The sequence below is a fragment of the Schistocerca serialis genome, chromosome 3 (assembly GCF_023864345.2).
Source record: "Schistocerca serialis cubense isolate TAMUIC-IGC-003099 chromosome 3, iqSchSeri2.2, whole genome shotgun sequence".
Lineage (NCBI taxonomy): Eukaryota > Metazoa > Arthropoda > Insecta > Orthoptera > Acrididae > Schistocerca > Schistocerca serialis.
The window spans coordinates 289,204,292-289,230,278 of NC_064640.1; positions in this window are offsets into that span (position 1 = coordinate 289,204,292).

Sequence of the window (25,987 nt, forward strand, 5' to 3'; positions counted from 1 at the left end):
TTTGCGTCCCGTAGACAACTACGTCTTTAGGGACAGAACAAAAGTTCGGATCCGTGAAGGGAGGGGTAAGGAAATAGCTAGTGAGCTTTCAAAACTATTATCCCGGAACTCAGAGTTCCAGTACAGCACTTGTAGCTGCCGCATCGCGGTCGCGAAATGGAGCCGAGGCAGTTCCAAATAAGTTTTATAGTCTGACGATAATTTATGGATTTGTAGTTTTAGCTTGACGATGTCCACTATGGAAAGAAGGTAGTTACTGTTATTCTGAAGAAGGTTGGGTTATCCCGACCGAACCCTAGGTAAATTCTAGGAAAACAGTACAACTGAGGCTGGTAATTATTGAAATTAAAATTGATACCAGAACATTTGGAGGAACTGTAGAGACAGTATTGAGGTACAAACTGAAAATGGAAGAACATTTACGGGTAACTCATTCAATATTGCTACAGAGCACCGACTTTATAGGGCAACGCTAGCTGCCAGACCGCCCATTCATCAACCATCCTAAGTTTGTTCACTGGCAAGACTGCGGGCAGTGTTGTGTCAGAAATTGATGAGTTCGACGCGACTTTAAATCCTGAATGCTGCCAGGCCCATTGCGAGAAGTTACGCTTACTGTTCCTCAGAGTATAAAACCGACGTTTGCTTCCGAAGCGGTAGCTCAGCGGCGAGCGTTGGTCCCTATAACTTCGACGCTATCTAATGTCGTTGGATGACGTTTCCGGATGTAGGTTCATGTTTTCAATTTGTTCCACAAGACACACGCTACCATCCGTCGAAGTTTTCCAGTATCCTTTTGTTACACCATGTACACTGGGTGTATAGTATAATGAAGGGAAAAAAATCGCAACACCAAGAAGGAGTTGTGTGAAGTAAACGAGGTGGTAGGCGTGTTTTTACATCTGAAAGACGACGTCTATTCAAATTTCGTGGGGTAATAGTGCCACTGTGACGATGCAAATCAGGTTTGTTATAAATGCACGCTGTAACGGTCGTTAGTATTAGTTACTTTCGAGACTGGACGTGATGAGTTGATGTTAGTCAAGAATGTCTTTAAGGCGGCAAAGACGCCATTATCAAAACCTCACTGAGTTTAAACAACGTCACTTAATAGGTCTACGAGAAGATGGATATTCCTTTTGTGATATCACAGAAGGACTTGGCAGGTCTGTAGACAATGTATATGGGTGCTAGGAGCTGTGGTCACGAAAATATACGGTCGCAGGCACACCGGGCCCCTGACGGCCAAGAGAGAAGACCATCGTGTTCGGCATATGGCTCTGGCGCATCATACTGCATCTACAGCAGCATTTTCGACAGCAGTTGGCTCTACAGTGACATAACAAACTGTTACAAATCGGTTACTTCAAGGACAGCTCCGAGCCAGACGCCCTGTAGCGTGCATTCCACTGACCACAAACCACTGCCATTTGTGACTTCAGTGGTGTCAAGCTAGAGCTCATTTTAGGGCAGGGTGGAGACCTGTTGTGTTTTCTGAGGAAAGCTGGTAGTGCCTCGGTGCGAGGGATGGCCGTGTGTTGATTAGCAGGAGGCCAGATGAGGGCCTGCAACCATCCTGTCTGCGTACTAGACACACTGGACCTTCACCTGGAGTTGTGGTCTGGGGTGCGATTTAGTATGGCAGCAGGAGCACTCTAGTGGTTGTCCCACGCACCCTGGCTGCAAAACTGTAAGTTAGTCTGGTAATTCGATCTGTTATGCTGCCATTCATAAAGAGCATTCCGACGGGTGCTTTCCAACAAATGGTTCAAATGGCTCTGAGCACTATGGGACTTAACTTCTGAGGTCATCAGTCCTCTAGAACTTAGAACTACTTAAACCTAACTAACCTAAGGACATCACACACATCCATGAGCGAGGCAGGGATTCGAACCTGCGACCGTAGTGGTCGCGCGGTTCCAGACTGTAGCGCCTAGAACCGCTCGGCCACTACGGCCGGCGCTTTCCAACAGGATAACGCTCACCCACATACTGCTGTTGCAACCTAAGATGCTCTACAGAGTGTCGACGTGTTATCTCAGTCTACTGGATCACCAGACCTGTCTCCAGTCCAGCACATGTGGAACATCATCGGACGCCAACTCCAGCGTCGTCCACAAACAGCATTAACCGTATCTGTAGTGGGTGCAACAGGCATGGAACTCCATTCCATAAACTGGCATCCCGCACGTGCACGACACAATGTATGCACGTTCGCATGCTTGCATTCAACCTTCTGGCGACTACACAGGTTATTAATGTACCAGCATTTCATGTTTGCAATGGCTTATCTCGCGTTTGCACTAACCTGTGATCCTTCAATGTTAATCACTTAAATATGTTACCTACACAAATGTAATCCAGAAATTTCATTACTCTACATTAATTATTTTTTGGTGTTGCGATTTTTTCCGTCAGTGTATTTAACACTGAAAACTAACACGGATGAAAGTAAACAATAATAGCAGCAAAAGCTTTCCTGCAAACAGAACTTCGCAAGGGAGCCATTTGTGAGATAATTATGTATAGTTACAAGCCGCCACTGACTTATGTATGAAATAATGCACTTGTGGGTACTTATGTTTCACAGAGGAAAACTGCACTGTAGTTCCTTCTCTGGATTGTTACACAGATGACAAAATGGTAGATATCGAAATAGATGACAAAATGGTAGATATCGAAATAGATGACAGAGGGATAGAAAAACAATTAAAATCGCTCAAAAGAGGAAAGGCCGCTGGGCCTGATGGGATACCAGTTCAATTTTACACAGAGTACGCGAAGGAACTTGCCCCCCTTCTTGCAGCGGTGTACTGTGGGTCTCTAGAAGAGCGTAGCATTCCAAAAGATTGGAAAAGGGAAGAGGTCATCCCCGTTTCCAAGAAGGGACGTCGAACAGATGTGCAGAACAATAGACCTATATCTCTAACGTCGATCAGCTGTAGAATTTTGGACCACGTAATATGTCTGAGTATAATGACTTTTCTGGAGACTAGAAATCTACTCTGTAGGAATCAGCATGGGTTTCGAAAAAGACGATCGTGTGAAACCCAGCTCGTCGGGACGTCGAACAGATGCGCAGAACAATAGACCTATATCTCTAACGTCGATCAGCTGTAGAATTTTGGACCACGTAATATGTCTGAGTATAATGACTTTTCTGGAGACTAGAAATCTACTCTGTAGGAATCAGCATGGGTTTGGAAAAAGACGATCTGTGAAACCCAGCTCGCGCTATTCGTCCACGAGACGCAGAGGGCCATAGACACGGGTTCCCAAGTAGATGCCGTGTTTCTTGACTTCCGCAAGGCGTTTGATACAGTTCCCCACAGTCGTTTAATGAACAAAGTATGAGTATATGGACTATCAGACCAATTGTGTGATTGGATTGAAGATTTCCTAGATAACAGAACGCAGCCAGTAATTCTCAATGGAGAAAAGTCTTCCGAAGTAAGAGTGATTTCAGGTGCGCCGCAGGGGAGTGTCGTAGGACAGTTGCTATTCACAATTTATATAAATGACCTTGTGGATAAAATCGGAAGTTCACTGAGGCTTTGCTGATGATGCTGTAGTATATAAACAGGTTGTAACAATGGAAAATTGTACTGAAATGCAGGAGGACCTGCAAGAATTGAAGCATGGTGCAGGGAATGGCAATTGAATCTCAATGTAGACAAGTGTAATGTGCTGTGAATACATAGAAAGAAAGATCCTTTATCATTTAGCTACAATATAGCAGGTCAGCAACTGGAAGCAGTTAATTCGATAAATTATATGGGAGTAGGCATTAGGAGTGATTGAAAAGGGAATGACCATATAAAATTAATCGTCGGTAAAGCAGATGCCAGGCTGAGATTCATTGGAAGAATCCTAAGGAAATGCAGACCGAAAACAAAGGAAGTATGTTACAGTACACTTGATCGCCCACTACTTGAATACTGCTCACCAGTGTGGGATCCGTACCAGATAGGGTTGACAGAAGAGATAGAGAAGATCCAACGGAGAGCAGCGCGCTTCGTTACAGGATCATTTAGTAATCGCGAAAGCGTTACGGAGAAGATAGATGAACTCCAGTGGAAGACTCTGCAAGAGAGACGCTCAGTATCTCGGTATGGGCTTTTGTTGAAGTTTCGAGAACATACCTTCACCGAGGAGTCAAGCAGTATGTTGCTCCCTCCTACGTATTTCTCGCGAAGAGACCATGAGGATAAAATCAGAGAGATTAGAGCCCACAAAGAGGCATACCGACAATCTTTCTTTCCACGAACAATACGAGACTGGAATAGAAGGGAGAACCGATAGAGGTACTAAAGGTACCCTCCGCCACACGCCGTCAGGTGGCTTGCGGAGTATGGATGTAGACGTAGATGTATGTGTTTGAGATGTAAAATTTTCGACTGTTTGCATCAAATTGGGCCCAAATTTAACCCATGGCATACTTTAGCAAGAAATACAATACTATTTAGCACATTTGACGTTACAGTTTACTGCACTCTCGTATGAGGTAAAATGAGGTATTCCACGTTTAGTTATGCCTTTGGTGCAATGCTGCACTCGTCTCTACAATGAGTTACGAATCCTTTAAAATACGTCGGGTCTTATCATTAGTCTTTAAAAGAGTTTGCAATTATCAACGGGATAGTCCCAGACAGACTGGTCCAGATGACAAACGTCAGGTGATGTTGGAGGTCAACGTCAGCAACAAAATGATCGGTGCCCCATCATGCATGTGCCTAATTGCCCGCATCTCGTGGTCGTGCGGTAGCGTTCTCGCTTCCCACGCCCGGGTTCCCGGGTTCGATTCCCGGCGGGGTCAGGGATTTTCTCTGCCTCGTGATGGCTGGGTGTTGTGTGCTGTCCTTAGGTTAGTTAGGTTTAAGTAGTTCTAAGTTCTAGGGGACTGATGACCATAGATGTTAAGTCCCATAGTGCTCAGAGCCATTTGAACCATGTGCCTAATTCCCTTAACATAGGCCATGAGTGAAGTCTAAGCAGCCAAATGAGTGGGGACGTATTCGAAAAGTTTACATTTCGAATATAAGAAACAATGAAAAATTTTCCGTTTGAGGGCGTTGCTGCAGCATATATGCAAGCCAGTGTGTCTCCGATGAGGGTATATAAGCACCAATGTGTAGGCAGCGGGTTAGTGAGGGATTTTAACGGAAACTTTTTCATCGACCCTCATATATTTGAACTAACTGGAACAATGTTTCATACTGAAGGTGGTCGCGGCTCGCAATTCGCAATTATCGCGAAATCCGTTCGCTTACGGACGCCATGTTTTCCTGGAACATTTTCGCTTCTTTTATCTTATACTTTCACCCGTGTTAGTTTTCACTGTTAATTATGACAACTTATTTAGCTGGCTTCACCAGTCACTAACTAAATACGTATGTTGTAAATAACATAGGAAAATTACTGTGAATACGTGCACTGCACTGAAGCAGAGGCGATTTAGCATGTTGGTGCTAATGGAAATATCAAGCCATACATTTAATTAGTCAGCTACTGTTTTATTGAACCAAACGCTCCTTTCGGTCCTTTAATTACGAGTAGAAGTAATGTCGGTGTGATATTTTCCGCCGGGTACATCGATATATTGCAGTTCGTTGCCAACTGAGGGGAAAGCAGTGGCAGTGAGCTAGTAGTGGCATGTAGTGGTTGGTTGGTTGTTTGGGGAAGGAGACCAGACAGCGTGGTCATCGGTCTCATCGAATTAGGGAAGGATGGGGAAGGAAGTCGGCCGTGCCCTTTCAGAGGAACCATCCCGGCATTTGCCTGGAGTGATTTAGGGAAATCACGGAAAACCTAAATCAGGATGGCCGGGCGCGGGATTGAACCGTCGTCCTCCCGAATGCGAGGCATGTAGTGTCCAAAGTATTTTTCATGGGACCCTGCCATCTTCATCTGCAGTTCCCTGAAACGATTTTCAAGAATTGCTGTTCCTCTTTTGCGCAAGAGTAATCCCACATTTCTGTTCCGCACTTATTGCAGCACATGGGTTGTATATATCCTCTTGTTGCGAACACGTGATAGGTTCTTCGAAAAGAATCTGTTGTGTTTTTATCCATATGAATGGCTGAAGGCTAATATTTATCGCATGCCAGTCATTTCGGAATAAGTCCAACGGAGTGTGCCATTACGCGTGCCATTTGCGTTACTGCTAAACACTTATTGTGAAATTTATGTCAAGTTATTGTACACTACCCTCACACTAATGTTTTATAGGTCGTGGCTCGTAAAACTTCGTCTTCTGTTAACGTGTCCGCGCAGCTTAAACCTGCCAATTATAGAGAGTATAAAGCATTCCACAGTGAAGAGGCAAGATGGGTTGATTATCTCTTTGATGTCGAAGCATTTATCACACACCAAAAGATTTTTTTGCAAAAGCAAGTTGAAACCTCCGGTTTAAAAACTATTCCGCTATTCGCATCAAACAATGCAGTAAACACCTACATCAAGAGACAGGGAAACTAAATTATCCACAGATTTTCTTACCGCTGAACATCCAGGTACGAGATATCGTGTAAACAGGCTGGAAAAATAATCACACTCTCGCATTTCACAGCGAGATTCCTTGCATATTAGCAATCCAAAAATCTCTGTAACGTAATTTCATCCTGTGCGCCGTTTACAGAGTGGGCTGGCGCATTCGTGAGGACGGTACTTTACTTCATTGCCCTGTCTTCCAGATTTCGGTTTTCCGTGGCTTTCTTAAATCGTTTAAGACGAAAGCTGGGATAGTTCCTTTTAACAAATATTGCCCCACTCGACCTTGTCGTCCGTCTGTAATTTTCTCGACCCGACGCCACGTTAAAAGCTAATATTTCAGGTAGAAAAAATACTCGAGTTGTAGGATGTGATTGTGGGTATATATGTATTTGTTTTCATTTGCTAAATTTAGACTGTATGGTACAGTATCTTAATCATTACACAGTAATTGCAACAGGTTTGTAACTTTTCGTAAAAAAATCTTCCTCTCTATCAAAATGTGAGCAAGTTGATACATAGATTTGAATGAATTCCATGCTATATATTTTGTTGATTTTTAATGCAACTATTACTGTTCTTAATTTCTCCATGGGCTCCTCAACTGTTTGTTTAATTGATTGGAGCGACCTTTTTATTAATTAAATATTACTATTCTGTCTGAGAATACTTCTATATACATGATATTACTTTACTGTACTTGTATAGAATGAAGCAAACCCACGAATTCTTCCTTGGTTTGTTAGTTTGTAATAAAAATTATAACCTTGTTTTTATTCCATTTCGTCTTCGTTTTTCTGCCACATGTCACATAACCTTACTATATGTCATTCATCTTATTTAACACCTCTTGCCACAACTTTACATTATCACAGAATTGTCAAGTTCTAAAATTGTTCTGTCCCAAAATAAAAATTAGTAGAAGCAGTTGGTTTCCTATTCAATCAAACTTCGTGCATAAGTTGGGGGTCCAGAAGTAATTGAGAGTGAATTATAGATGGAAGACTCCAAAATCGATCTACACTAGCCTCGCATTTCCTGTAGAGATTGGCGAGATATGCGAATAGTTCTAACCCTCAGAAGACTATGCTGCTAGTCGCCTCAACCTTGATCTGAGTATTGCGTGCCCTATGGCCGAAGGCCGTTGTTTGACTACAAGTAATGTATTCGCATTTACGAATATGAACCAACTTCGGATGTATACTGGAATGACGACAGTGAAAAATCGTGCCGAAATGGAGCTAGAATCCGGATTTCCCTTTTTACGTGAGCGGTCGCCGTAACAGCTTCTGACAACGGAGCACGAGTCACTGCCAGACCCAAACTTCCGTATGTTGTCGTCCATGTGTCACAGATTGCACTCGTACGTTGCATGCGTTTGTTCACGTCCAAGGAGGATATATTTATTGAGAGTCGAGGTCTCGGTATTGGTACATAAATACACTCCTGGAAATGGAAAAAAGAACACATTGACACCGGTGTGTCAGACCCACCATACTTGCTCCGGACACTGCAAGAGGGCTGTACAAGCAATGATCACACGCACGGCACAGCGGACACACCAGGAACCGCGGTGTTGGCCGTCGAATGGCGCTAGCTGCGCAGCATTTGTGCACTGCCGCCGTCAGTGTCAGCCAGTTTGCCGTGGCATACGGAGCTCCATCGCAGTCTTTAACACTGGTAGCATGCCGCGACAGCGTGGACGTGAACCGTATGTGCAGTTGACGGACTTTGAGCGAGGGCGTATAGTGGGCATGTGGGAGGCCGGGTGGACGTACCGCCGAATTGCTCAACACGTGGGGCGTGAGGTCTCCACAGTACATCGATGTTTTCGCCAGTGGTCGGCGTGAGGTGCACGTGCCCGTCGACCTGGGACCGGACCGCAGCGACGCACGGATGCACGCCAAGACCGTAGGATCCTACGCAGTGCCGTAGGGGACCGCACCGCCACTTCCCAGCAAATTAGGGACACTGTTGCTCCTGGGGTATCGGCGAGGACCATTCGCAACCGTCTCCATGAAGCAGGGCTACGGTCCCGCACACCGTTAGGCCGTCTTCCGCTCACGCCCCAACATCGTGCAGCCCGCCTCCAGTGGTGTCGCGACAGGCGTGAATGGAGGGACGAATGGAGACGTGTCGTCTTCAGCGATGAGAGTCGCTTCTGCCTTGGTGCCAATGATGGTCGTATGCGTGTTTGGCGCCGTGCAGGTGAGCGCCACAATCAGGACTGCATACGACCGAGGCATACAGGGCCAACACCCGGCATCATGGTGTGGGGAGCGATCTCCTACACTGGCCGTACACCACTGGTGATCGCCGAGGGGACACTGAATAGTGCACGGTACATCCAAACCGTCATCGAACCCATCGTTCTACCATTCCTAGACCGGCAAGGGAACTTGCTGTTCCAACAGGACAATGCACGTCCGCATATATCCCGTGCCACCCAACGTGCTCTAGAAGGTGTAAGTCAACTACCCTGGCCAGCAAGATCTCCGGATCTGTCCCCCATTGAGCATGTTTGGGACTGGATGAAGCGTCGTCTCACGCGGTCTGCACGTCCAGCACGAACGCTGGTCCATCTGAGGCGCCAGGTGGAAATGGCATGGCAAGCCGTTCCACAGGACTACATCCAGCATCTCTACGATCGTCTCCATGGGAGAATAGCAGCCTGCATTGCTGCGAAAGGTGGATATACACTGTACTAGTGCCGACATTGTGCATGCTCTGTTGCCTGTGTCTATGTGCCTGTGGTTCTGTCAGTGTGATCATGTGATGTATCTGACCCCAGGAATGTGTCAATAAAGTTTCCCCTTCCTGGGACAATGAATTCACGGTGTTCTTATTTCAATTTCCAGGAGTGTAGAATGGTGCATGCGTGCACGTTCGAAGGAAAATTGCATCGTCCTTCTTAATAACAGCCGGCCGGTGTGGCCGAGTAGTTCTAGGCGCTTCAGTCTGGAACCGCGCGACCATTTCTTGATAATACAGGCACTGATGTTTCTGATTGTTTGACGGCCTTCAGGTCACTATTTCCAGCAGTCTTTTACCCGGGTCCGAATACTGACTTCCCAAGAAATTTCACGTGACGGTGGGATGTTGCATGTAACGGTCCTAACCGAGGGCGCTTTGAGTATTTCATGTAAAAAGAGTTTCATGTGGTATGTCACTATATTCTATTTCTGTGATTAATTTACTGCGGAGATATGTAGAAAATGAATTCTAACTAGGAAATACACTCCTGGAAATGGAAAAAAGAACACATTGACACCGGTGTGTCAGACCCACCATACTTGCTCCGGACACTGCCAGAGGGCTGTACAAGCAATGATCACACGCACGGCACAGTGGACACACCAGGAACCGCGGTGTTGGCAGTCGAATGGCGCTAGCTGCGCAGCATTTGTGCACCGCCGCCGTCAGTGTCAGCCAGTTTGCCGTGGCATACGGAGCTTCATCGCAGTCTTTAACACTGGTAGCATGCCGCGACAGCGTGGACGTGAACCGTATGTGCAGTTGACGGACTTTGAGCGAGGGCGTATAGTGGGCATGCCGGAGGCCGGGTGGACGTACCGCCGAATTGCTCAACACGTTGGGCGTGAGGTCTCCACAGTACATCGATGTTGTCGCCAGTGGTCGGCGGAAGGTGCACGTGCCCGTCGACCTGGGACCGGACCGCAGTGACGCACGGATGCACGCCAAGACCGTAGGATCCTGCGCAGTGCCGTAGAGGACCGCACAGCCACTTCCCAGCAAATTAGGGACACTGTTGCTCCTGGGGTATCGGCGAGGACCATTCGCAACCGTCTCCATGAAGCTGGGCTACGGTCCCCCACACCGTTAGGCCGTCTTCCGCTCATGCCCCAACATCGTGCAGCCCGCCTCCAGTGGTGTCGCGACAGGCTTGAATGGAGGGACGAATGGAGACGTGTCGTCTTCAGCGATGAGAGTCGCTTCTGCCTTGGTGCCAATGATGGTCCTATGCGTGTTTGGCGCCGTGCAGGTGAGCGCCACAATCAGGACTGCATACGACCGAGGCACACAGGGCCAACACCCGGCATCATGGTGTGGGTAGCGATCTCCTACACTGGCCGTACACCACTGGTGATCGTCGAGGGGACACTGAATAGTGCACGGTACATCCAAACCGTCATCGAACCCATCGTTCTACCATTCCTAGACCGGCAAGGGAACTTGCTGTTCCAACAGGACAATGCACGTCCGCATGTATCCCGTGCCACCCAACGTGGTCTAGAAGGTGTACGTCAACTACCCTGGCCAGCAAGATCTCGGGATCTGTCCCCCATTGAGCATGTTTGGGACTGGATGAAGCGTCGTCTCACGCGGTCTGCACGTCCAGCACGAACGCTGGTCCAACTGAGGCGCCAGGTGGAAATGGCATGGCAAGCCGTTCCACAGGACTACATCCAGCATCTCTACGATCGTCTCCATGGGAGAATAGCAGCCTGCATTGCTGCGAAAGGTGGATATATACTGTACTAGTGCCGACATTGTGCATGCTCTGTTGCCTGTGTCTATGTGCCTGTGGTTCTGTCAGTGTGATCATGTGATGTATCTGACCCCAGGAATGTGTCAATAAAGTTTCCCCTTCCTGGGACAATGAATTCACGGTGTTCTTATTTCAATTTCCAGGAGTGTATATCGTTACTAGACCAACACCCAAATAATATATTTACTTCTGCTACTAGTGAGGAATACTCCCCTAAAATCTCGCCTATCTTTTTGTTACACCCTGTATAGTAGGACCGTTTGTGGATCGCACGCTCAAACCAGACTTGTAGGCTGGCCCACACACGCAGAGCCATCAAGCCACGTTAATGATCTGCCGTAAGGGCTACTTTGTAAGAAGCGGCCGAGGCCAGCTGCGTTCGATACGCCTACCTGTGGTTCTGTTTCCCTCATTATCGCGGAACAGTCACGCCGAACATGCCACGCGCACTGAGGGACGTGACAGGCGAGCGCTTACGTAAGGCAGCGTCATTAAGTCGCCACATTTCGAGTTTCTGCGCCTCGGCGCGCAGCTGGCAGCGGGACCACGTCGCCGAGCGCCGGCATGTGAGCGACGCCGTCTGTGGCTCCTTGAGAGCTAAACCAACAAAAGGGGCCAGCGCCGGCGAAAGCAGGTGCGATTCCGCGTCGCGCCGTTCAAAACAGCGACGGCGGTTGCGTAAGGCAAAGGCCGAGTCCTCCAGAGCGAAAGCGAAAGCACGCACGGAGTGGGGAAGGGCGCCGAAGCGGCGTGGCGGCGTGTCGCGTGACGTCACCGTCGAGGGCCATCTGTATGCTAATGCCCTGACGTCATTGTCGGCGCGCCTCCGCACCTAGCCAGCGACTGGTCGTCTCGTATCTTACTGTTGTACGCGTCGTCCGGTCCCTGCCTTCGTAGATCTGGAGAACACTGTTGATAGTGAGGAACGGAGTAAATTGTTTTCTTCGGTATGACATCAACTACATCAATCCACGTTCTTTATGTGGAGCAGATAGATTGATTCTCGAAAAAGGCAAATGTATATAATTTGTTACAGCTCCGTTACAGAAGACGTCCGTCCATAGATACTTAGTGCTTGCTGATCATGCGAAGCCGGAGCGTGTCGTAAGTTGACACTTAATTTCTGTATTTGAGAGACAATTAGGGAAGTACAAGACTATATCGACGTGGGAGTTGTTTGACACGGTCAGAAAATAAGCATTATATGGTTTGTTAATGATGTAGTAATAGTCGTTGAAAGTGAACATGGACGGAGTCATGCATTCTATGAAATGAAATATAGGTATGTGGTAGCTGAAGGGTGTAATATGCGCGTAAATAAAAAGGAAATGCGTAGAGGTGGGCATGCTCTATGGGCAAAATTTTAACTTGATAAAGGAACACTTGTAGAGGTGAACGAATTTTATTATCTCAGAAGTAAAACAGATAAAAAAGTGGTTGGAAAAAAGACATAATAGGAAGGATATCTGGAGGTAAACAGCTACTCACATTCAAAAATATAAACTTTGAGACTAGGGAAGAGGTAAACGATAAGCTGTTTTTGGAGCACAGCTCTGTAAAGCTGCCAAATATGGCAATAACGAAGACAGAAATGAAATGAGCAACAGCTTTTGAAATGTGACGTAACAGGGGACTGTTCAAGGTGAGATGGATGGATCGATAAATCGAGAGGGATAGCGTGGTTGTTAGCACACTGGACTCGCATTCGGGAAGACGACGGTTCAAACCCACGTCCAGTCATTCTGATTTCTGTTTTCCGTTATTTCCCCAAATAGCTTAAGGCAAATGCTGGGATGGTTCCTTCGAAACGACACTGCGGATTTCCTTCTCTATCCTTCCCTAACCGGGGCATGTGCTCCGTCTCTAATGACACCGTTGTCGACGGGACGTTAAACAGCAATCTCCTCTTCCTGGATCGAGAAAAAATGAAAGGTCTTGCAATGAGTCAGCAATGAAAAACTTCTAATACAGATGATAATGAAACGAAGCGATAGAATGGCTGGGTATATATGACAACATCATTCGTTCCAGAAAACAGAATTTGAAGGGATAGTAGAGGGGGAGAACTGCAGCGGCAGGAGAGATATAAGTATTAGCCAGATCGTACGTGCTGCAGGATGATGCATTTATGCTGAATGAAGTAAATAGCTGGCTGCATCAAATCAGTCTTTTGGTCTTCTTCAATGGTCTTCACTCCAGAGAAAAGTTGCGGGGGGCATGATTTTGTACTGAGCATATGTAAGGGCTATTTTTTTCAATAAATTAAAAGCACAGAGAAAAATCCGATGAAGTTTTGATCATATGTGTTGCTCAGTGTCTGTTCTATGCCCATCGACCGCGTCACCGTCCCACGTTTCAGTTGTGGCGCACAGTGAGCACGTGAAGACGTCTCAAACAACAGCGTGTGCTGTTATTAGATATCCTCATGCTGACGGCTTCCGCCTGATTTCTATGCAGCCCACATAACGTAACTGTCATGACTGACTGCGAAGTCAGGAACTTTGAAGCAGGACGTACTGCTGCTCATGTTGCAGACTGTCAGGAGAGGAAGCGAGTGACAACCGATAATCTTTTTCAGTGAGTGGATCATGCGATTCTATAAAATTGTCTACGAAGGGCAATTCAGAACAAGCGTGAAAGGACGTTGTCATCAGGCATTGTCCTCCTTCATAACAATGCTTGGCCGTACACTGCAGCTACAACAAGGACGCTTCTGTCGGTAATGGTTCGCGGGATGAACGTTTGATGGTAGGTCTCCGTATGAGTTCGAATCTTTCCAATTTTTATCTTTACGGTCTTTTCGCGAGATATACGTAGGAGAAATAAATATACTGACTGTCTCGGATAAAGAGAAGCTGAAAAAACGTGAATGTTACCATATGTCTCTGTTGTAATCTCGTCAAAATGTTTGCAGTCTATTGAAAATTTTCGTACATTTAAGACTAAAAGGCAGAAAATAATTATTTCAATAAAAATCTGTTTTTAATATAGCACGTTTTTAAATAGAACTAAAAAGTGCAATAATTATTTAAATAAAAATCAATTTTTAATATACCACGCTTTTCAAACGTACTAAAATTTATAAAATTATTTCTCCTAACCCTATACAGATTCCCAATACCATGTACATAGCGTTGAAGATTAGTTATTAAAATAATTGTAAGATAAAATCGAAAAACTTGGAGCGCATGCAACAGATAATAGTAAAGAGCTGAACTACTTATGTATCACTTACGTATTGTATCCACCCCACGATTTTCGTTTCAAATCTTACAAATATTTTATAGATATTAAAATGAAATGAAATTATCGTATGGCATTATTGGTCAGGAGCACACATCTGGGGTTGTTCGGCCGCCTGTTGCAAGTCCTTTATTTGGCGCCACTTCGGCGTCTCGCGCGTCTTTGTGATGAAAATGAGATGAAATGATGAGAACAACACAAACACCTAGTCCCCGAGCGAAGAAAATATCTGCTCTGGCGGGGAATCGAACACGGGATTCGTAGATATAGAGACAGCGACACTAACCGCTTTCAGAAATTCACAATACAAATTCGCAAGACTACCAGCATGGGCTTAGGAATCTGTCTGGGGCTAGGGTGAATTATATTACATTTTTTCGTCTGATTAAAAATAGTGGTATGTTACGAGGGTGTGCTGAAAGCTAATTACTCTGAATTTTTATAGGAAAACTCTTAAAACTTTTTAAATGAAACAAACGTTATTAAGATTCTACATCTTTACTCGACAGGTCTACATATTTTTTTTCTCAACATAGTCACAATTCTCCGAACGAAAGACCAGTTTGTTGATGCCGCCACAGTAGAATGTCTGACTTTGTTGGTGGAACCACAACCTGAACTCTGCTTGCACCACTTCATCGCTATCAAAATGAACTCTTCGAAGTCTCTTGAAGTTTTGGAAACAAATAAAATCGGATTGGGATAAGCCTTGACTGTGTGGAAGATGGTCGATGACAGGGAACCAAAGACGTCCAATTGATGGCGATGTGCGGTCTGGCATTGTTATGTTAAAGGGGAGGGTGCTCCATGTGTGGTCGAACTCCTCGTATTCTAAACTACATTACAGCACGCTGTTTGTCACGCACCGACGTAGTTATGTTCCACACCACCATGTTACACACTACAACTTGGAGCTCTGAATGCTTCAAATACGTAGATATGAAGTATAAAGATGTAGAATGTCAATAACGTTTGTTACATTTAAAAAGATTTAAGAGTTTTCACATAAGAAATTGGAAGCATTACTTACTAGCACGCCCTCGTATAATAGGGATTTTTATTTAAACAAATTTTATTTGTATATGCTACTGTCCACATCTGGGCAGCATTCTTTAACTATTAATTGTTTCTTCTATCTACATAGATCGTAATCACCATCGCACCAAAATTGTAAATCAACCTATGTCAAGCAGGTGCTATCTTTCAAATCGGCGTCTTCTCCAAATTCCGCGCATATCATGTGATAGACGGAGTTGTTGAGGAATCATTATCGCGAAATCACTATTCAGGAGCAGAAATTTAAATGTAATACAGCTATTGAGGGAATTTGGTAAAGGGAGCATGCAGAGACGAGACGGACACGGATTAATGATTAATGATGGTAAATGTAAAACCCGTTGATGAAATACACATACACTAACAATGTGTCACTCATCCAAAACACGGCATCATCGCGCGTCGCGCCTTGCATCAGTGACAGCAGCAGCTACCACCACCTGATGATGTCGAGCAGTTGCATCGATAAAATACTGTGCGAGTTACACAATACGATCCGGCAGCAAACCCGAGAAGCGTATTTGCATCCGAAAGACTTCTTCTTCAAATTAAGACTTAACCTATTTAGCACACCCTTCGGCATCTCGATTACGGCAGCATCGTAGGTCTGTTGCAAATATTATATTTAACACCCTTATCTGAAAACAGTCTGGTCAACTGGACAAACATACGATGTTAAATTTTTAAATCCAAAAACTCAAAGCAAATGCTGATTTTAATGGTCAGAAAGATGAAAGAAAGCCAAAGGAAATATGGTCCGAAAATTAGAAGAAAAGGACATTACGTTGGAAGGTAAGAGTAGGGAAATGACGAAATCTTGATACATTTCCTTACTTACATCGGAACAGGAATATATACATTTTCAGGCACATTTAAGAAAACCAAAACAAGAGAAAAACTAATATGAAATATTCGCAATTCGCCATACTACAAAATAAAATGAGCGGTCATTTAAATCTGGCGTGTGTAGGGTTAGGGTCTAATTGTAATATACGAAAGAAATGTCATATTAGACAAACAGATGCACATTTAGGATCAAATTTAAAAAACACGTATACTAATCAGGCACATTTAAGAAAACCAAAACAAGAGAAAAACTAATATGAAATATTCGCAATTCGCCATACTACAAATTAAAATGAGCGGTCATTTAAATCTGGCGTGTGTAGGATTAGGGTCTAATTGTAATATACGAAAGAAATGTTGTATTAGACAAACAGACGCACATTTAGGATCAAATTTAAAAAACACGTATACTAATCAGCTAAATATTCTGAACACTGCCCATCGTGTGACTGAATGCCGCCTACTGGCATTGCGGGCACGTGACACGGTGTGGAAAGTATGGCCTGCAAGAGTGTTGCAGAGTAGATTGTGCTAAGTAATAACTGTTAAGAAAAAAATACGATACGTTGCGCCGTCTCCAAATTAATTAGCATTGATGTTAACCAATGAGGCCGTTGCCCGCACAAATGCAAGAGGCCCGCTAGAGACGGTGTCACCAAACACGTATTTCGTTTGGTTTCCTAACAGGAGAGCGATACAAAACTTGGACATGGGACGGTAGAAAAGATCGAACCCGGGCCAAAGGCTGACAGTCTCGTGCGCTGTCATCAACGCTATGAGAACAATTGTCACTAATTGTATCTGCGGGCCACTTGAATTTACGTGCGCAATGCCCTGACTGCCTAACTTAAATGCTAATTAACTCGGAACAGCGCAACGATTCGAATTTTTTCCTTAACAATTATTTCTCAGCACAACTTAACTAGCCGGCCGGAGTGGCCGAGCGGTTAAAGGCGCTACAGTCTGGAACCGCACGACCGCTACGGTCGCAGGTTTGAATCCTGCCTAGGGCATGGATGTGTGTGATGTCCTTAGGTTAGTTAGGTTTAAGTAGTTCTAAGTTCTAGGGTACTTATGACCGCAGCAGTTGAGTCCCATAGTGCTCAGAGCCATTTGAACCATTTGAACAACTTAACTTGCAATACCCTGACATGCCATTCAGACTATTTCTCACCGTCCTGTATAAACGGCGTAGAGACGAATGGGAAAACACACAAGCGACGATGCGGACGCAAACGGAGAATTCCACTGACACAAGTGGCTTTGACAGTTGACAGATTATTATGACCCGACGTCTGGGAACGAGCATCTCTGAAACGGCAAAGCTGGTCGGTTGATAGTATACTACTATCGTGAGCATCAACGTAAAGTGCTTCTAGGACGATGAAACCACGAGTAGCCACCAAGGTGTTGGACATCCACTCCTCATTACAGAGCGTGGGGGTCGCAGGCTTACCCGCTCTGTGAAGTAGGGTAGCTGACGATCTGTGACATATCCGACGACAAAGTATAAAGCTGGTGGAGGCGTAATTGTTTTTAAGCACACCGTTGAGTTCAGTGGTCCAACACGTGGCTGCGCAAAATAAGATCTCTGCGTGTTCCTAAGTTGACCCAACCACATCGTCCGTTATGACTGCACTGGGCACAATATCATCGAGGTTGAATCGTGGATCAAACGGAAGCGTGTCGTCTGGGAGCATGAATCATACTTCTTGTAACACCAAGTAGAGGGTCGTTTCCGGTTACGCAGGCCATTGGGGTAGTATTATTGTGGTGTCACCGCCAGACACCACACTTGCTAGGTGGTAGCCTTTAAATCGGCCGCGGTCCGTAGTATACGTCGGACCCGCGTGTCGCCACTATCAGTGATTGCAGACCGAGCGCCGCCACACGGCAGGTCTAGAGAGACTCCCTAGCACTCGCCCCAGTTGTGCAGCCGACTTTGCTAGCGAGGGTTCGCTGTCTACATACACTCTCATTTGCCGAGACGACCGTTTAGCATAGCCTGCAGCTACGTCATTTGCTACGACCTAGGCGCCATATTGAGTTACTGAATGCATTCTGAACAGATAATATTGTGAATCATCTACCGTCAAGAGCGACGTTCATCATTAATGGATTAAAGTTAAGTGTCAAACAAGCTACGTCCGCTTTCTGAATTCTAATTCCTTGTCATGTTCCAGACCTCACGTCAGTATAGTCCTTCCCTCTTCACGCCAGCCTGTGTGAGCTAAAATGCGTGCATTTCGGCCTCCTCTAGTAACACTGTGTTGGCTCTACTGCCAACACTACAATTATGGTATGCGGGTGGGGTCATTCACCTAGATTTCCTTGGAACCGGAAGACCTGTGGTAGTAATCGAAGGTACAATGATATTTGTGGATTACCCGAACATTACTGGGGATAACCTGCTTCCCTTCATGATGGATGTAGTGTTGGCAGAAGAGCCAACACTGTGTTGCTAGAGGAGGCCGAAATGCACGCGTTTAATTACACGCTGACTGGCGCGAGGTCTGGAACAGTTAAGGGAATTAATAGTAGCAAATAAAGTACGTAGTTGATATAATACTTAACTTTAATCCACAATTGGTGTACATCGCTCTGGACGGTACATGTTATAATCTCAATATCAAATGCTATGGCGCCTTGCTAGGTCGTAGCAAATGACGTAGCTGAAGGCTATGCTAACTATCGTCTCGGCAAATGAGAGCGTAGTTGTCAGTGATCCATCTCTGGCTAAGTCGGCTGTACCACTGGGGCGAGTGCTAGTACGTCTCTCTAGACCTGCCGTGTGGTGGCGCTCGGTCTGCTATCACTGACAGTGGCGACACGCGGGTCCGACGTATACTAACGGACCGCGGCCGATTTAAAGGCTACCACCTAGCAAGTGTGGTGTCTGGCGGTGACACCACAATGGATGTCTCTCCGACGGCGATGACATCTTCCAACAGGATGACTGCCAGTGTCACAAAGCCACAGTGGGATTACAATGGTTTGAGAATCGTGATAGGAAACTCAAGTTGATGCCTTGGCCACCAAATTCGCCTTGTCTGAAACCGATAGAATATATCTGGGAAGCTATCCGATACGAGATCTTCGCCTGTAAACCATCGAACGTAATTATGGTCATAATGTTTTGGCATATCAGTGTAACATCGATCACAAATAACAAATCATCCTTTGGCAAACACCTTCTAGAAGAGAGTCATGCTGCAGTTAAGACTGAATCATCGCTAAAAGTACTACATGAAGCAAAGAAATACAAGGGTCTAGATATTACTGAAGATCAACCAAGAAGGCGCGCCAAGATACTGCAGAACGAACAGATTTCCATTACAAGAATTTCTAGACTAAGTGCTGCTGTTGAAGGCACAGATGATAGATGCTTTCAAAAGAAACACTTTTTTCTCGTCTTCCTACTTCTCGTCTATGTTCAAAGATTACTGATTTTCTTTTCTTTGTAGCTTATATTGATTTCTATTTGTGTAGTGCATATGCTTCCCTGTACATTGACCCTACAGTAGCTAGAACTTTCCCCCACTTTTGATGTGCTTGCTCCCGAGATAATTTTACGCTATTGTAAGTTACTCATTACCGTATTATTTATTTGCATATTATCATTGCCTAATAGGTTCAGAATAAAGACTCCTAGGCAACACTTAGTTCATACTTAAGGCTGCGTATACTTACTCACTGATGTAGACTGAGCTATGTGGTACAGTGGTAAGACAGTGAATGCGTATTCGGAAGGACAGCGGGTCACCTCCTTGTAGAGCCATCCAGTCTGAGGTTTTCCAGAGTGTAAACAAATTTCGGAATGATTTATTTACCGAAAAAGACACAGATAGTTTCCTTTCAGACAAGGATGGTTTACTTTCCTATCCTCCCCCAATCCGAGCTTATGCTCTGTCTCTAACGAACTCGTCGTCGATGGGACATTAGATACCAGTATTCCCTTCCCTCCTTCACAGACAGATGTACCATACGTGTTAACATGAACATGTTCACTCTTATTGATCATTATACGTAGTTCCATCTCCTATACATTGTTTTTCTTGCCTCTATTACGCCTGTTTGTAGAACGTTCACAGTCTGTATGATAAATATTAATGTTTTAATATAAAATGATATTGCAGAAACACTAGAGAATGGCATAAACGTCAAAATCACTCGTGAAATAAACTTGACACTACATCCCTTACAGTAGTCTGTCGACTACTACACAGAAAATAGATTTACCAGATGCTTGGTACTGTTATTAAAATTCTATAATTAAATCGTCTAGTAGATATCATGTGTCATAAAAGTTAATATAAATTAGTTAGAAAAAATGAAATATGGTATTACGGTAACATAAAACCAATACACTTCTGTAGTGAGCCGAGACGATTACACGAACATAGCTGTCAGCTAGCGACAAATGAACGACAAGTGTAGGTAGGGACAAGCTTCCTGACGCACACCTGCTGAAAAATCAACATAAAACATCCGTTGATTGCGCTCAGCTAGGAATCATTTATCCTCATAATATACGGGAAGAACTGACGCATAAATTTAATACACGGAGAAATGGTAAATAATGAGGTAATCAAAGGCGTGCGAGAGGAATATCACGTTTCATTAAGTTCGTCGCAGCACCAGCACAAACGACATTGAGAGGTAGCTCACTGTAAACGGTATTTGCTTCGGACTTATATATTTCATATTTTGTTCGTCCTAAAGGCCGGTTTTTTATTAAACTAGCGGTGTTAAAGAACAGTTTTTAGCGGATCTACAATCGTACCACTATCGCGATAGGGAGGAAAATATTCTACTACTGATTCAGTTGTAACCACTGGAAAATTTATTTCTTAGAGAGTTGGTAACATCAATAACGTCCCTTGGCGATGTGGTGTACAGTTTTGTTAAAATCCTTTTGATAGGCTTTTCTTCATAACTTTAGGCTAGCTAATAATGAAATTTTCAGATGGAAGTGATCTTTTATTAACATAATAAGGTTATTCAAAGTGACAGCAATTTGAGGCTGTCTTTGAAGAGTTCATTATTTACATTTAAATATTTCTTTTCATATCCAGATTCTTCTTTCCTATCACGTTTTTAACAATGTTCCAAATTATTCTGCTCTAGTTGCTAGAGAAGATTATTTTTTTCTTGAAAATAAATACATTTCCATGTTGAAAATACATATATTTTGAGGTTACGTGTTGTAACTATTTTCCTACTCTCCAGCGTTAGTCTCTACTGTTCCCATTGTGGAAAATTAGCCAGTCCTGCATGCGTCTCTAAATATCCTATTAATGTTACCTCATCTGAACAGTATTTTTCGTGAACATCATTCCTCACCTGCCACGTCTAATACATGACATGTGTGGAGCCTAGGACACGACGTTGTTCTGTCTGTTAGTAAATATCAGAGACGGGCTGCCTGAAGATGTTAGCGTGATGGAAACTACCGACTAGATAACTCAGAAGAAAATCAACAGTTAAAGAATACAGCTCCTGTGGAAGCAGAGGAAGCTGTGGAATATTTTAAAAAACGCTAAACGTCGCATTATGCTATTGGGTTTATGTTGCTGCTATTGTGCCATCCTTATAAACAAGCGGCAAGTATTATCCACAATGAAAATGAACGACATTCATTGGTGGAGCCTGTCACAGTTCCACGCAAATTGACGCCACTGAAGAAACGAATAGTGATATAAGAACTCGTACAGTATGTTATAAATCCAATATTTTTTAGTAAAGGAAATGCTGACAATCTCTTTCACTTGTCAAGTTATGTGGCTTTTAGTAAGGGAAACGCTGACAATCTCTTTTACTTGTCAAGGTATGTGGAGCGTCACCACGAAGTAACTGGTGACCTGAAAGCAAGGAAGAAATTCCTCGCATCAAGTGAATTGGAGAAAGTGGCGACGTATAACGGAAGCTGAAAGCTGTATATTATGCAGAGTGGAAGACTTCTACAGTTTCGTTGGCTTCAAGGAACTTCCCTGTATGACTGCGAGGGCTATCTCGTATTTGCGTAAATCTAAGATACTCTATCTTTTACGGAAGTGAGTGATGATTCTCTGAAAATAGCTCAAATTTTCTTTGCAATTCTACTACCACAGCAATCGTCTATAAGGGAGAAGATGCTGCTCGAACAATCTAGAGATGTCTGTCGCTCAGATTTATGGTGATGAGGCTCAACTGGGTGAGTATAAAAACGCAGTTCATGCAGTCCTATCATCATTCCGCAAAATACTCTCGTTCAGTCAAGTGTACAGAAAGGTATTATATACGTTACGAACCGACAGAGTGGATCACCTTATGAAAATCTTGAAATACGAAGGCTGTCTAAGCCTCTGCCATTAAAGCTTGCAGGATGTTGCGCGTGGAAAAAATACATTCGAACACAGAAGGTTTTCTGTATGAAGGGTAACGAAAAATTATAGTTTATAGTAAAATATCTTCCACTCCATTAGGCCATCTGGCACAGAAACCATTTGCAGAACATTTGGATTAAAAAAATCTTGACTGCTATTTATTCTTTTTTTAACAACGCTTTTCGCCTTTGTGGGGCATCTTCAGATAATCCATAGTAAAAACAAATTATGCAGAAATTAAGATATGGTCCTATCTTTCACGATTCTAAACGTGAATAAATAATTGTTACTGACCTTAACATTTTTCTATTACAACATATAAAAAACAATAAAGCAGCTCTATATCAGAAAGCACGCATCGAGTGAGATGGACCCGCTGAGAAGTTCCAGCGGCATTTCTGTATATTATGTTTAAATGTGTACAGTTCATTGTGGTGTGGTTCTATCATTGCACCATTCTGGCCTGCTGGTACGACTTTATTAAGGTATGTCTCGTTCAATTTGATTATTTATTTAGCAGTCTATACCGCGATTACACGACATTATAATAAATGTTTCTGAGTAGGGCTCTGCTGGTTCACCTGATTCGACGCATGCTTCAGTCTAGCACAGAGCCATTTTATGGTTTTTAATATGTCGTGAAGGAAAAATTTTAAGGTCAGCATCATCTCTTATTCCTATTTAGAATTGTGTGAGCTAGGACAATTCCCTAATTTTGGTTTATTTTATTTTTTCCTATAGATAATTTGAAGGTGCCCCGAAAGGCGAAACGTGCTGTTAAAGAAGAATAAATTGCAACCAAGACTGTTTTAATTAAAAAATATAGTTCAACATCCAAATAGATTATAGGACTTGCGTAGTCGATGGAGATCTGCAACATTCCGCATCTGTTCTACGTTTATTATGGTTGAAAGGACCTGTTATCTTTTCTATTCGTTTGTGACTTGTTGCTATCCGAGAAACTGAAAAGAATCAGTGGTTAGGAAAGGGACCAAATCCATTCCAGATGAATACAACAGTCCGTTGGATTACGGTGCCTGTCTCCTATCTAACAACATCAGTTTCTTGTCAACAGTAGGATCTTTTATTTCTAAGTTTTGATTTCAAATATATATAGCCGCCTAACGAAGATAGTATAATTTGATATTCAGTAAAATAATTTGTGGCACAGCTTTCCAGCCCCTTCTGTTTGAATATCAGTGAAAACGTGAGCTAACGATGTTCCACTCTGTCATATGCTTCCCGGTCTAAGTACGAACAAGAACATCGTATTTAATTATGTAATTATCTAATACGTGGCTTCGGTAAACGGATTTCCATTTCAGGAGACGGAGCGAGGGTAAAGATTTAATGTTTTGCCGGGGACCAGGTCGTTATGTCGGTTTAGGGAAATATGATAAATATTTTCAAATGAACCGTCTCAGTACCTGCCATAACTGACTTAAGGAAACTACAGAAAAGTGAATTTGGATGGCCGGACGGAGTTTTGAACCACTATCCAACTGAATGCGTGTTCAGTGGCTTACCACTGTAGTCGTTTCAGAATATTTGCGATTTATAATCCGTGTGGCGCCGACGATTTACTAGCGTCTGAATGCCTTGCAGTACGAGATGCATGTTTACACTCCAGTTAAGAACAAAAAGGCGAACGTATGTTCCACATTACCATAAGGTGGTCCATTATGTTTTTGTTTAGGTCATGAAACGAGTCGTACAAAACTGTATGAATGTGGCCTTAGTCTTCAAATAAACTGCATCAGACTAAATTGTTGAAGCTAATAAATTGTATTTTATGTATTTAGTAGTAATTCCACAGTTGAAACGTTGGCGGACTTCTACAACCATCATAAATAATACGTTGTTTCTATCTCTCACACCTGCTTTCAATTACAAGAAGGACACCGAACGAAATACTTCCCCAGTGCTTCCTCTAGCGATTCTGTGAGATCGACTGTTACATCCTCTAACCTTGGTGCTCTCTCAACCACGTCCATTGTGATAACCTTATACTCACTGATAAATTTACGATAAGCTCGTATGGCCAACAAGACTTCTTTGATGCAGTGATCTTTCCTCTCTTGTTGTGAGTGGGTCACCTTATTGGACATAAGGCGTCGTTTCCAGAAGCAATATTAGCTTTTCATAAATATAACTGTAAATCAAACCCAGATCTAAAAACTTATGCGAAATTGGCGTTATTCATATGGGCTCCAAATTACACAAGCTAAATAATGAAGCAATTTGTCTTTAACGTTTCCAATGCAAAAAAGTACATCTTCACGCACACGTGTCCGTATTGTTACGCATGCCTACAATGAAGTTATCAGTGACAGCTGTACATAGAGGTAGCTACAATCATGATGTTTCTTCTAATGTTGATATTCGACTGACAGCAGTGTTGTTTGATAGGAAAAGGCCGTGACTTGTTAGGAAAATAAATTACAACACGTTTCATTTCCTAGGATTCAGAGTTTTTATTTCAGTGGAGGTGTGTTGGAGGTGATTGAACAAGAGAGATAAAAAAATAGTGACGCACGAGGAGCCGCGCCATAATTTAACGGAAATAGATGAAATACTGGGGGTAGGAGTTAAGGCGGACAGAGCATAGTAACAAAAAGGAATGAAAGATCAGTCAACACTGACATCTTTACAGACGGAAACTTTCGTAAGAACAGCTGCAACGGTTTATTAATGAAAGTCACTGAAAGACATCGGCAGACTTTGAAATATACAGGAGGGAAGATTGAGGATATAAATATAGGGCAGGGAAGCGTTGAAAGGAGCGTCATTATTCGTATATTTTGTGTAGTAGGTAAAAAGGTACGAGTTTAGAGCAGTACGCTAATTCCTGAGAAGTACCTAGGACCTACAAGAGAAGAAAAACTATGTACGGAATAGATAAAAATCAATCTCAAACATTGCTGTAGAACAAGTAAATCTGTTGACGATAATTCCAAATACAGGTAAGTTATACTCATCAATCTGACTTACACAGGGTGGTCAGAAACAGTCTGAAAAACTAGCAAGGCTGTTGCAGGGGAGGTTGCGCTCGGAAATGACAGTTAAGAAAAAAATTCGATAGTTTGCGCCGTTTCCGAGTTATTTAGCAATGAAGTTAGCCAATCAGGTCGTTGCGCACGCAAACTGAAGCGCTCACACGCGATAAAATGCTATAATGCACAGAAATCTGTGAGTCCGTGAGCTACCAATTGTTGGAAAGCTCGTTACCAGTTAAAAAGTGCCGTTCTCGGAAGTGATAAATTTAAGCTGGATGAGTAAAACCTGTGATTGCTCTGTTTGAGGAAAACAAGCGAAGGATACGTTTAGCGATACCATCTCTGGTAGAATGCTTGAATTTGCGAGTGCGACTACCTGATTGGCTAATTTTAATGTTAAAAGAATCGGAAACGGTGCAACATATCGAATTTTTTTCTTAACAATTATTTCTCAGCGCAGCCTATCCTGAAGCACCCTTACA